Source organism: Pectinophora gossypiella, chromosome 22, assembly GCF_024362695.1.
Source record: "Pectinophora gossypiella chromosome 22, ilPecGoss1.1, whole genome shotgun sequence".
Classification (NCBI taxonomy): Eukaryota; Metazoa; Arthropoda; class Insecta; order Lepidoptera; family Gelechiidae; genus Pectinophora; species Pectinophora gossypiella.
The window spans coordinates 7,923,972-7,934,906 of NC_065425.1; positions in this window are offsets into that span (position 1 = coordinate 7,923,972).

Sequence of the window (10,935 nt, forward strand, 5' to 3'; positions counted from 1 at the left end):
TACTACGAATTATAATAAGTAATATTAATAAAATCCAATACAGGAACTAGTTTTTGAGTTTTCGCTTCTCACGCCAAACGTTTTTTTCCTAAAAAGAGACGTAGCGTTCCTTTTTTGAAATTGCCAATATAAGTACTTACCATTTATTTTTTGTGTTATTTGTGTTGTGTTTTCTGTTCCTTTTGTGTAATAGAGTGTTATATCGTTTCCATATCTCAGCCCACGGAGTCCCGTACTTTTGGAAGGCGTACGTGGGGCCGAAGTCAACACGTAGAGGCCTTAAGACAGTAGAGTGTTTTATTATTATTATGCTTGTACTCATGGAGTCCCGGACTTTATTATTATTATTATAAGTATGTGTGACTGTATAAAAGGTTCTTTACGTACATGCATAAGTACTTAAATTCAATTGGGTCGTGTTCTAAGTTCAAGATAAATTACGAAATTCTGATTACTAAATAAAGACAGATCTAAAACTAACGAAAAACTTTTTCTTTTTTCTATTTAACTTATTTATGAATTTTAATCAAGAAAACTTAATTATAAGTCCGACATTCAGTTCAGACAGTCCGACAACTCTATTGGGTCAATAAGTATTTTACAAGGGTCTGTTTTTGAAGCGAAGTACCTATTACATAAGTACAATCAACATAAAAACCTATATACTTCTAACCGCTGGCCAAACTACGTATTTGTCTCGTTGTCTGAAGATATATATATTTTTTCCTTATGATATTTTTACTATCAAACCCAATTCTCAAACTTTCCTCGTAACATAGGCACAAGATGGCGCCTCACATCGGGACATACCGGAACCGGATATCGAGCGTTTGTTACATTATTGATGAGAGCACTGCCGACTGGGTTCTTACGAGCGAGTATGAAGTAAGGCACGCCCCGAAACGAAAATGTCCGAATTTTAGAAGTTATTATGCTAGTAGAAACTCGTAAAAAGTTAAAATACTTGCAGTGGAAATCAGGGAGGTTAAAATATTTGCGCATAATTGCGAAAAAGTGACATCGCGCTATCAAAATAGTAATACAAAATTTATTATTTATAAAGTATCTGCGCCCGAAGGACGTAATATACGATCCTGACCACTCGATTACTCTAGCCATAGAGGCGGCTAATCAGCTCGCGACATCAAACACTTCAGAACCTTGACATCGACCACGCCGGTTTGGTCGACGATTTCCTGTATTCAGCACTTAGTATCATATTCACTTCGTTTATGATATTTCATGAACAGACTCCGTAACTTTACGATAGTTTCTCTTTGAAAAATCTAAAAATTTTACGAGTACACATCTGGCCTTTCCGGGCACTTTACTGCAAATTTATACACCCTGAGTTTTCGTAGCTTTTGAGTTACAAAAGTGACTCTCAGGCGTTGACTTAAAGAGTATTTTCGCGTGGAAATTGTTGTGGAAATCAGGTAATTTGTTGCTGGGGGCGTGCAGTAAATAAACTGTAGTTTTATATTGCGTTTTATCTGCAGATTGGACGAATTTGTTGGGAGCTGCAACAGTCCTGATATCGCAGGACATGCGATTGGTGTTGGATGATTTTGTGTATTGCAAAGATTTTTCTTTACTTGGAAGGAGTCTCCGTTCACTTCAAGGCACATTATGAAACGTGTGTGTTTATATAAACAGTATAACTATATACCTACACTGTGTAATATACTTACTGAAAAGTATCGGCGCCCGTAGGACGAATATTACAAATTCAAATTCAAATTCAAAATTCAAATTCTAATTCAAACGCAAGCACCGCGCACGCTCGCCGTTCGGCAGCCGGCCAGCGCCGGAGTCGCGTCACCGCGGCGTCAACGTTGCGTCGACGTTACGCGGACGCTGGCACGACGACGACGCTCGAAAGATGCTAGTGTGGGGGGGGGGGGGGGGTTGGGGCTGTTCTTTCGTTTCGTTTGTTTTCGTTATATTATTAATAAAATCTTATAAGTAAGTACCTACCCCCGCTTTGACCCCGGGTCTTACTTGGATCAGAGGTTGTCCGTGGCAATCCAGCGCGGTAACGCTGCTAGTGTCATGGGCACTTTAGGGCCAAGTTTGACACGGAGTGGGTTCTAGGTTAAGTACCTAATTTTAAGTTACCGTTATTTGACGACTTTTTTGTAATAAATAAATTTGTACTGTTATAAACTTTTACTAAATGAAAGTTATTATATTACATTTTTGAGTACCTACTATTATTTTATAAAGCACACAATGTATCACTAATATGAATAATTAACTATCTCATTCACGCTTCAGATACAACTCTTTGATGCAAGTCTTGTCACCATCACAGCTGAAACGTTATCATATTTCACACAACGTGTGTCAGATGCATGCAAATCAATGCGTGCGACTAACTTACCTAACGCGTGATGTCAAATTAAACGTGAATCGCGTGCATTAGTGACTGCACGCATCAGATACAACGCTTTGATCATACAAATCGTGTCACGCCAGGGAAGTGTGTGTACTGCGCGATATACATATTACTGTGTATTAGAATAAGATAGTCAAATTGTACTATGTGTACGTACTAACTACTTCTTTAGCTCATTTAATGCATCAAATAATAATAAAATTAATTGACGCCGTCATTATTACTTACTCTACTCGTGTGAATGCGATTAAGCATTTACTTACTGTGACTGATCTGTTAAAAAAAAAGAGTAAGAAATTTTAAACACATCTTCCAAATAGCAACACGGAAATACTTAAGACTAAATTTTAAAAAAATAATTAAATGATGCAGAGAAAGTCGAAGTACCTACGCCCCATACTTCTAACTATTTATAGATCAATTTGTTATTCATTACTTAGAAGGTAATTTAATTCTGTAAAATAAAAAATAAAAGACTGTAATTTTAAGATAATATGCGTTGCATTTACACGTAGATGCGTGCGAAATCAATGCGTGACGCTGACTGGGCGAACGATGTCGCTCATCTGAAACGCGTTTAAAACGCGTGCTGTTTAATTAAACGCGTGATATCCATTACCGAGTTTACGCATCGCCTGCGCCGCTTTGAACGCGAATCGCGTCAATTCGCGTTAGAGCGGTTTAACGCCAAGAATATCGTGTGACTAACTTTATGAGATGGGCGTTGAAAGGACAAAGGGCATCCTTGACCAACTTGGCGGGCTTGCTAATTAGACAGCTATTTTAAGTGCTTACAAGGAAAGGTGTACCTAGAGTATGAAAATATTTAAAATATGTACCTAGGTACCTAGTAAGTAGTTGCCTTTCTAGCACGTACGCTCTATCAACTGTAAAGAGCATACTAATACCTATATTAGATTAGATATATAGAATAGAAAATTATTTAAAAAAGAAACACAAAAAGTCATGAATTATGCGACGGAAATTTCTACTTATCAATTTCCATTCCTACCTAATTCAGAATCATGAGCTAAATCATCCCCTTCCTTCAGTATTCGGTACGGTGTCACTAGCACCCTGTAAATAGCTACTATATTAGCTTTTGAAAAGGTAGAAATCGTTTTGTACCCCAAGGGCCTAGCAATATAGATAGATAGATAGAATCTTTATTTAGGTTTAAGACGTTACATAATCTTCTTAATATTAATATTGCAAACGATTGCGAAAAACAAGTCAATTTCATGTATTTTTAAAACTGTCCCTGTCGCCTTTCGAAATCTTTTACATTTGCCAAATAACTACTTACCTAGCAGGTTCCTATTTACGTGGAATATCTGTGGAAAATAAAAAATATTTATAAACAATCCGTGATTATTTTCGAAGTCTTTTAAAATGCTATTTACTGTTATAAAAAACATAATATTTCACATTGACGAATGATATTATTATAATAATTTACAAAATTGCGTTGTTCTAACCGCGCTCTTTCCGCAACCACAGATTAAACAGAGGCATATTCATGACATTTATTGCTTTTTAATGTACTAGACGACAAGGCGTTTTGCTGTACAGCCAACCGTCACGCGTCATAACACAAGAACGTTCGCTTTTATCTTTTTTTAAAAACTCACATCCGTCAAAAATATAACGACTGAACATCGTTCGCGTTTTGGCGCCAACTTCATAACCTCTACAAAGTAACCTGTTCTAAATTGCATGTGCGACTTATTTTTTGGGATCCTTATCTGAAATACCTACTGATGGCAAAACCAAATCAAGTGCGATTCCACAGACTGCGTCTCTAGGAATTGTCAAGTACTCTTGCCCTAAGCGCTCCCTACTTGTCCGGCCAAACAAGTATGAGATGGGCTGGTATCCCTTCTCTCGTCTATCGAGCCGTGCTTCGGGAGGCACGTTAAGCCGTTGGTCCCGGTTACTACTTACTGATGTAAGTACGTAGTCGTTACATGAGTCATGTCAGGGGCCTATGGCGGCTCAATAATAACCCTGACACCAGGGTTGATGGGGTTGGTAATCCACCTCACAACCCACTCGATAGAAGAAGAAGGTATCCCGTTAATACCTACATTATCAAATTAAATAATATCTAATAGGGACTTGTGTGTGAGAGACCTGCCCCGAGCGGACTGATAGCGATAAGTGCTGCAAGAGGGAAAACTTCGAACACGCCGGCGAGGTTGGTGTCTAGGTCCTGAAGTGTTTGATATCGCGAGCTGATTGACCGTCTTTATGGCTAGTGTAATCGAATCAGGATTGTATATTACGTCTTAGTATAACGTAAGTTCTAATTGGATATTTGCAAAAAGATTCTAGGATATCCATTGTAGTGCTTTAGGTGCTACCGAATAGGAAAGATAACATTTTTTTAAGATATATGTATATTTAATATTGAATTTAGTTACAAGTTCTCAGGGTATGTGGGTTTATGCTGTGTAGAATACTTTTATAGGTAAGTAAGAATATTACTTCCCTGTCCCGCTGCACTGGAGAGTGGTCAAGCCGTCAGCCTCGGTCCAGGAAGTATAGGTAGTTCTCCACACCCGTAGTCACCCGTCACGCCTACAGTGTGTAGGCGTTAGACTTAGGGTGGTATTAACAAACGAATCTCAGCTGAGACTGCCCTCAAGATCATGCTCAAGTCTCTGTTTTTATATGAGAACTGTCACATTGACATGATCTTGAGGGCAGTCACGAAGCTGAGATTAGTTTATTAATACCACCCTTAGATTGACTTCCGGTGTTCGAAAATCTACCCATTTTGCGACCGTACTGAATGTTTATTTATTTGCCTAGAAATACAAAATCCTACGGATCCTTTCTCCCAATATCTCCTCCCCCTTGCCCAACCATCATATTTTTATAGTTCATTGTCGATGTCAGTTGTTCCACGGCGTGCGAAGATCACAAGAGCTTTGAACACTGTCGCATTCTACACCACGCCGACACGAAAACTTACCATTTGTCACTTTTAATTGCTGTTCTGTCCGACGTCGAAAACGTCTCGAGAGCGATATATTTAGTTTATTGTGAAATAAACGGGTTCTATACAAAATTGAGACGTTACATCGAGTGGCGGGGGTGTAGAGATCTGTTTGTCGTCGGTGATAGGAACTTTTGATGTTACGTTTATCTGGTCGAGGTGGTGATGTTATAAAAAATAAATTCTGTCCGTTCCGGTGGTGTAGCGATAGTTTGGAATATCCTGGGGTTTTTAAATAAGTTCTCGATTGATTTCTAAAAAGTTTGGTATTTTATATTTAAATATAGTTTCTGTGTCAGCAAAGGGTGAAAGCCATCAGCGGCCCATTTGTCAGGTGAAGCAGTTAATGGCGTATGCGGCAAATCTACGATATTACTCATCAAAAAAAAATTTACTGGGTATTAACTTTTTCCTAACTGTGGTAGTTACCGGAAGTTGCTGTTAAAATTGCGAATTTATTATAAGGCTAATAGGTTAAGAGCCATGTTCTTGGCGACTCAGTAATAACCCTGGCTGGCTGCTGAGGATGGTCATCCACCTCACAACCCACATGATAGAAGAAGAAGGCTCCTGATGTGCTGTCAGTTAAAATGCGCTTTAGCAAGTTCGCAATCTTTAGGCAGATAGGATCGGAGTACAAGAAAGAACAATTTGAAAAAAGAAAAGCAACCAATCTCCTTACTATTAAAGAGTTTTTACAAAAGGAACGTTCCCGCTTTACGAACATTATCGGGAACGGGACTTGCCATACATTTATCAGGAGGAGCATTAAACAAAAAAGCCCTTTGCGTCATCATCATCAATTGTAAAGAATGAAATAAAGTGTTTACCGTAAACAAATAACAACAGGTCCCCCAATGTTCAGATAAAGCCCAGCGCCAGAAGTTCAAACAGACCGCATAGCTCTTTCAAAATTCCCTGTCCAATTTTCTTATACAAACAGAAGCGGATATCAATGCGAATCTAATGAGCACCCTCCCCAATATTAACCGCGTTTATAACGCAATAAACTAATGCCCGACCAGTGTAGGTTGACCTTAGACAGATACCTTTATACAATAGGTAAAATATAAAACCAAAATACTTGTTTTATGAGACAAGCATCATAGTGAACATAGTTGAAGAATGTGGAGGAAGAGAAGTGTGTCAGGATGGGAGGAAATAGATGTGAATTTATGTAGTATGCACATCATAGTCAGAAAAGTATTATTCTCCCCAAGGCATTTTTTATTGTGTTATGAATTTTATTTTTTTTGATTTGGCCACTAATTTTCGTGTTAACTTTCGCAAACTTCATCAATCATTTTCTCGCCAAGTTATCATAAATCTATTCGGCTAATGATCGACCTGTCTTTAATTTCGTATTATTTTTATGACGAGAATAAGTACTAATTTATTTTTAATGTGATTTAAGTACAATAAAGAGTTTTTGTATTTTATTGTATTGTATTGTAAGTAGGTACCTTTTGGGTCATTTACCTTTTAAAGTAAGTACGATAAACTGAACTTTAATTCAACCGTTTAGCCTTTAGATAATGCTGAAACCGATAATTACCTGCCTACCTAACATTAAACTCAATTAGGTAGGTACTTAGGTAAATAGGCAGATATAAGTATGAAATAATCACGACCACAAATCCATTTGTGTATTTTATTCAGACGCAAAACAGCATCAAACAGCTTCGATACTTATTATAAATAGTTCACAGTTCTAAATAAAATGGTCGCGTTAAATATAATTTCACCGGCGCGTGAAGCCACCTCGTTTCAGAACGGTTTGACAGACAATTAAAAATGACAGATGACGTGTCGCCATCTTGGAAGCGCGATCAAAGCGCGCCGCTACTGGAACCGCGCTGAAAAAAAAGAAAATAAAAACACTCAACACATTTCAGCTAGTTATCTGTTACGAGTTACAAAGTACGTGTCAATCAAAGTTTTGACCGCGTAATCTGGTGATATTTTTGGGTTTTTTCGTAAATTAGTAACGCTATGTGAAAAATAATAAGCTAATAATCTTCTTGAAGGTTCTCAATAATTTCTACATTCATTTTAGTTTTTGTTAGGTTGAAATTTATTTTTTCATTCAGGAAAATACTTAAATTGCCGTAAACTCTATATATCCATCCCTAGGATTCGATCTATGTCTATATACAATATACAATTTTCATCAAAATCGGTCCAGCAATTTAGACGTGAAATGATGAATACAGAGACAGATAGAGTTACTTTTGATTTTATTTTTACTATAGAGCTATGAATCAACGTTTTACTTACTTGCATGCATATTGAGTATAAAGCCTAGATGGTAGAACGTTCAACCCTCACTTTGAGGTCGCAGGTTCGAATCCAGCACAGGCCTAAACCAATGATTTTCGAATTTGTTTTCCAATTCATGTTTGGATCATAAATGATAATCACGTGTTCAGAGGTGAAGGAAAACATCGGGAGGAAACCCACATTCCCGAGAAATGTATTTCGGAGGTTTGTGACCTAACCTGTATTGGGTTGGTTTTCCCTTCGCCTCCTGAGAATTATATTGACGAGTATTTGACTTAAAAGAGTGGCTGCAAATTATCTTCTGATTACTGCCCACGTCATTAAGGACTACGGGTGGCACTTCTTAAATTCCTAAGTATATTACTAATAAATTGTGTAAAGCAATCAAATGCCCACGCGTTGAAGCAATCAGGCAAGTGAGAACACCAGTCGTTTCGATGTAAACTCGTTTTACATTTATAAGTTCAACTCGTTTTTATTTGTAATTTGTAAATTAGATCAGGGTTGATGGGGTTGGTAATCCACCTCACAATCCACACGATAGAAGAAGTAGAATATTAGAACGGCTATGTTAACGGCCTCAGTGGTCCAGTGAGCATTGGGCTCACAATCCGGAGGTCCCGGGTTCAAATCCCAGTAGGGACACATGACAAAAATCACTTTGTTATCCCTAGTTTGGTCATAGGACACTACAGGCTGATCACCTGATTGTCCGAAAGAAAGATGATCCGTGCTACGGAAGGCACTTTAAGCCGTTGGTCCCGATTACTACTTCCAACCATGTCAACCAACAACCATGTCAAGGGCCTATGGCCATTATAAAGATATTATTTCGGAATAAACTTTGATTTGAATTTTTGCTCCCATTGCCTACCCTATTTACTAATCGTTACGTTTACATTTTCGCTAGGCATTGCCTGCGTGCGACTTTTGTAGTTATTTTTATCTTCTTAGGCAATAAATTTTCAAAAAATTAAAGCAAGTTTTAGATGGAAGTTTCAAGAAGGTTCTCCCCAGCAGATATATCGGGCAGTTCTCTGTATCCCTATACTTATTTATAATATATGAGTATCCGCAACATGGAACCCGCATATCGCTCGCAATGCTCTATACAGACGACACAAGCGTAGTTAGAGGTACACCCATCGCAAGATGAATTAAGTACCCACGCCTCACCTAGCTTTCTGTTAGACGAACGAGATAGGTGGTGAGCCTTATCGCCGTCTATAATAGTCGAGCAAACTGTCTTAATAAAAACTGCACTTAATATATATTAATAATTATTTATTCTTATTTATTATTTATTTTTATTATTTATTCTATTTCTCTTTTGTTTTGTATTTTGTTTTTTTTTCCTGTTTGTGCAATAAAGTATTTGTTATGTTATGTTATAGTAATAACTAATTGGTGCAAGTCCGGTAATGGTGTACGAACCAGCATTCCCCGATTGAGAAGCAAGCCGGTGTTTCCCAAGATCACACTTCCAATAGAATATAATTGTTTTTTTTGTCGCGTAGCCAATAGCCTTCGTTCATAAGTCGCGCGACACGCGATATGCGTCCCCCGTGCTACGGTTACGGAAGACATTTAAATATTTAATATAACATTTTAGATCAAATATGAAACTTGGATAAGATAGAGATATGGTGTAAAATATGATATAGCTAAGTTAGCTAAGAAGAATAATAGGATAACAGGGTGTTAGTGACATCGTAATGAAAACTTTGAGGGATGATTCTGACCATGATTCTGAGTTGATATCAAGTGAAATTTACCGTCGCAATAGTATGGAACTGTAAGTACTCAATAAACACTAAAATTGACATGCATTTTCCGACAGGAAACTCCACTTGATATCAACCCAGAATCAGGAAGAGGTAAGTAATATAAATGAAACAACTGTATATAACTTGAAACTATTTTATGTCAACATCAAGTTTATACGATTCCATCGGCGTCTATACAGCTTGAGCGGTTAGCAAAACTAAGCTTAACATACATTGTGGTGACAAAAAAAAGGTGACGCGAGTGAAAAGTGACAAAGTGAATGGTCACTTTGTCGCTTTTCACTTTAATATTTATATTATTTAATAAGTGCAAAATGTTTGCCGTTTTACAATTTATTCATTAATAAAGTAATTTTCTTATTTCTGGCTTTTAACTGCTACGCACTATGTCGCCGGGTGAGATCCTTCAGCCCTCCACATTTGTCTGGACAAGTAGTCAGTGCAACAATAAGTCACAGCCAAAAAGAAACCCATTATACCCATAGATGAAAGTATGTAAGATAAGTTTCTTTTAAGTGAAATTCGACAAACATTTCGCACTTGAATTGTGAGTATGAAGTAACTTGCAGTGTAATTAATATACCTGAAAAACAATTCCAAATTCAAAATGGTCTTTGTAAAAATTTAAAAAAAATACTTTGTAGATTGATGTTGCGAACGTTCCAAATGTTCAAATGTTTCAACTGTAAAAAAGAATGAACCTCAAAACAATAAAATTTGAATCTAACCTGTTGAAAAGTAACATAAGTACTTACAAATAAAATAAATCAAAGTAAGGTTGGTTGCCACATCGAAGCAATTCATCTACAAAATCAATATTGCAAGTGTCAAATAGCAATATTGCTTCTTTAGATGAATTGCTTTGTTGTAGCTATTTTAACCCCCTGGTAATTTTACATCGATAGAACTTATAAATGTAAAAATGAGTATTTAATTCAATGGTGAAGATTTTTGGCACATTAGCAATAAATAAAAAATACTTAAGAAGCTTATAATTAAACCTTATTTACTCCTTACTACTAAAGATTAATATTTACAATAGCTTATTATTAATTATATTTACAACTAATAATGTACTGAATGAGTATGTATTAGAAAATTGATATTTATAGAGAATTTTATGTAAAAAATATATAAATCGATGTAATACTGTAAACAACGCATAAAAAAACTTAGAAATGTTTGTTGTTTTTATGTTTCTTTAAACTAAAAAAGTAATATTCTAAAATGAAATTTATGAAGTTATTACATTTAGTGTTAGATAATTTAACTTAATTTACATTTTATAATATTTACAATTATTCGATGTCGTCCAACGGAAAATATTATTATTATTGCACTTAATGTTATTTTCATGTAATATTACATTTAAGTATGTCTTCATACATTTAAATGAAAAAAAAAAACACTAATGACAGTGCATTAAAAATACGTCTTACCGAATATATATCACAATTGATTCATAATTT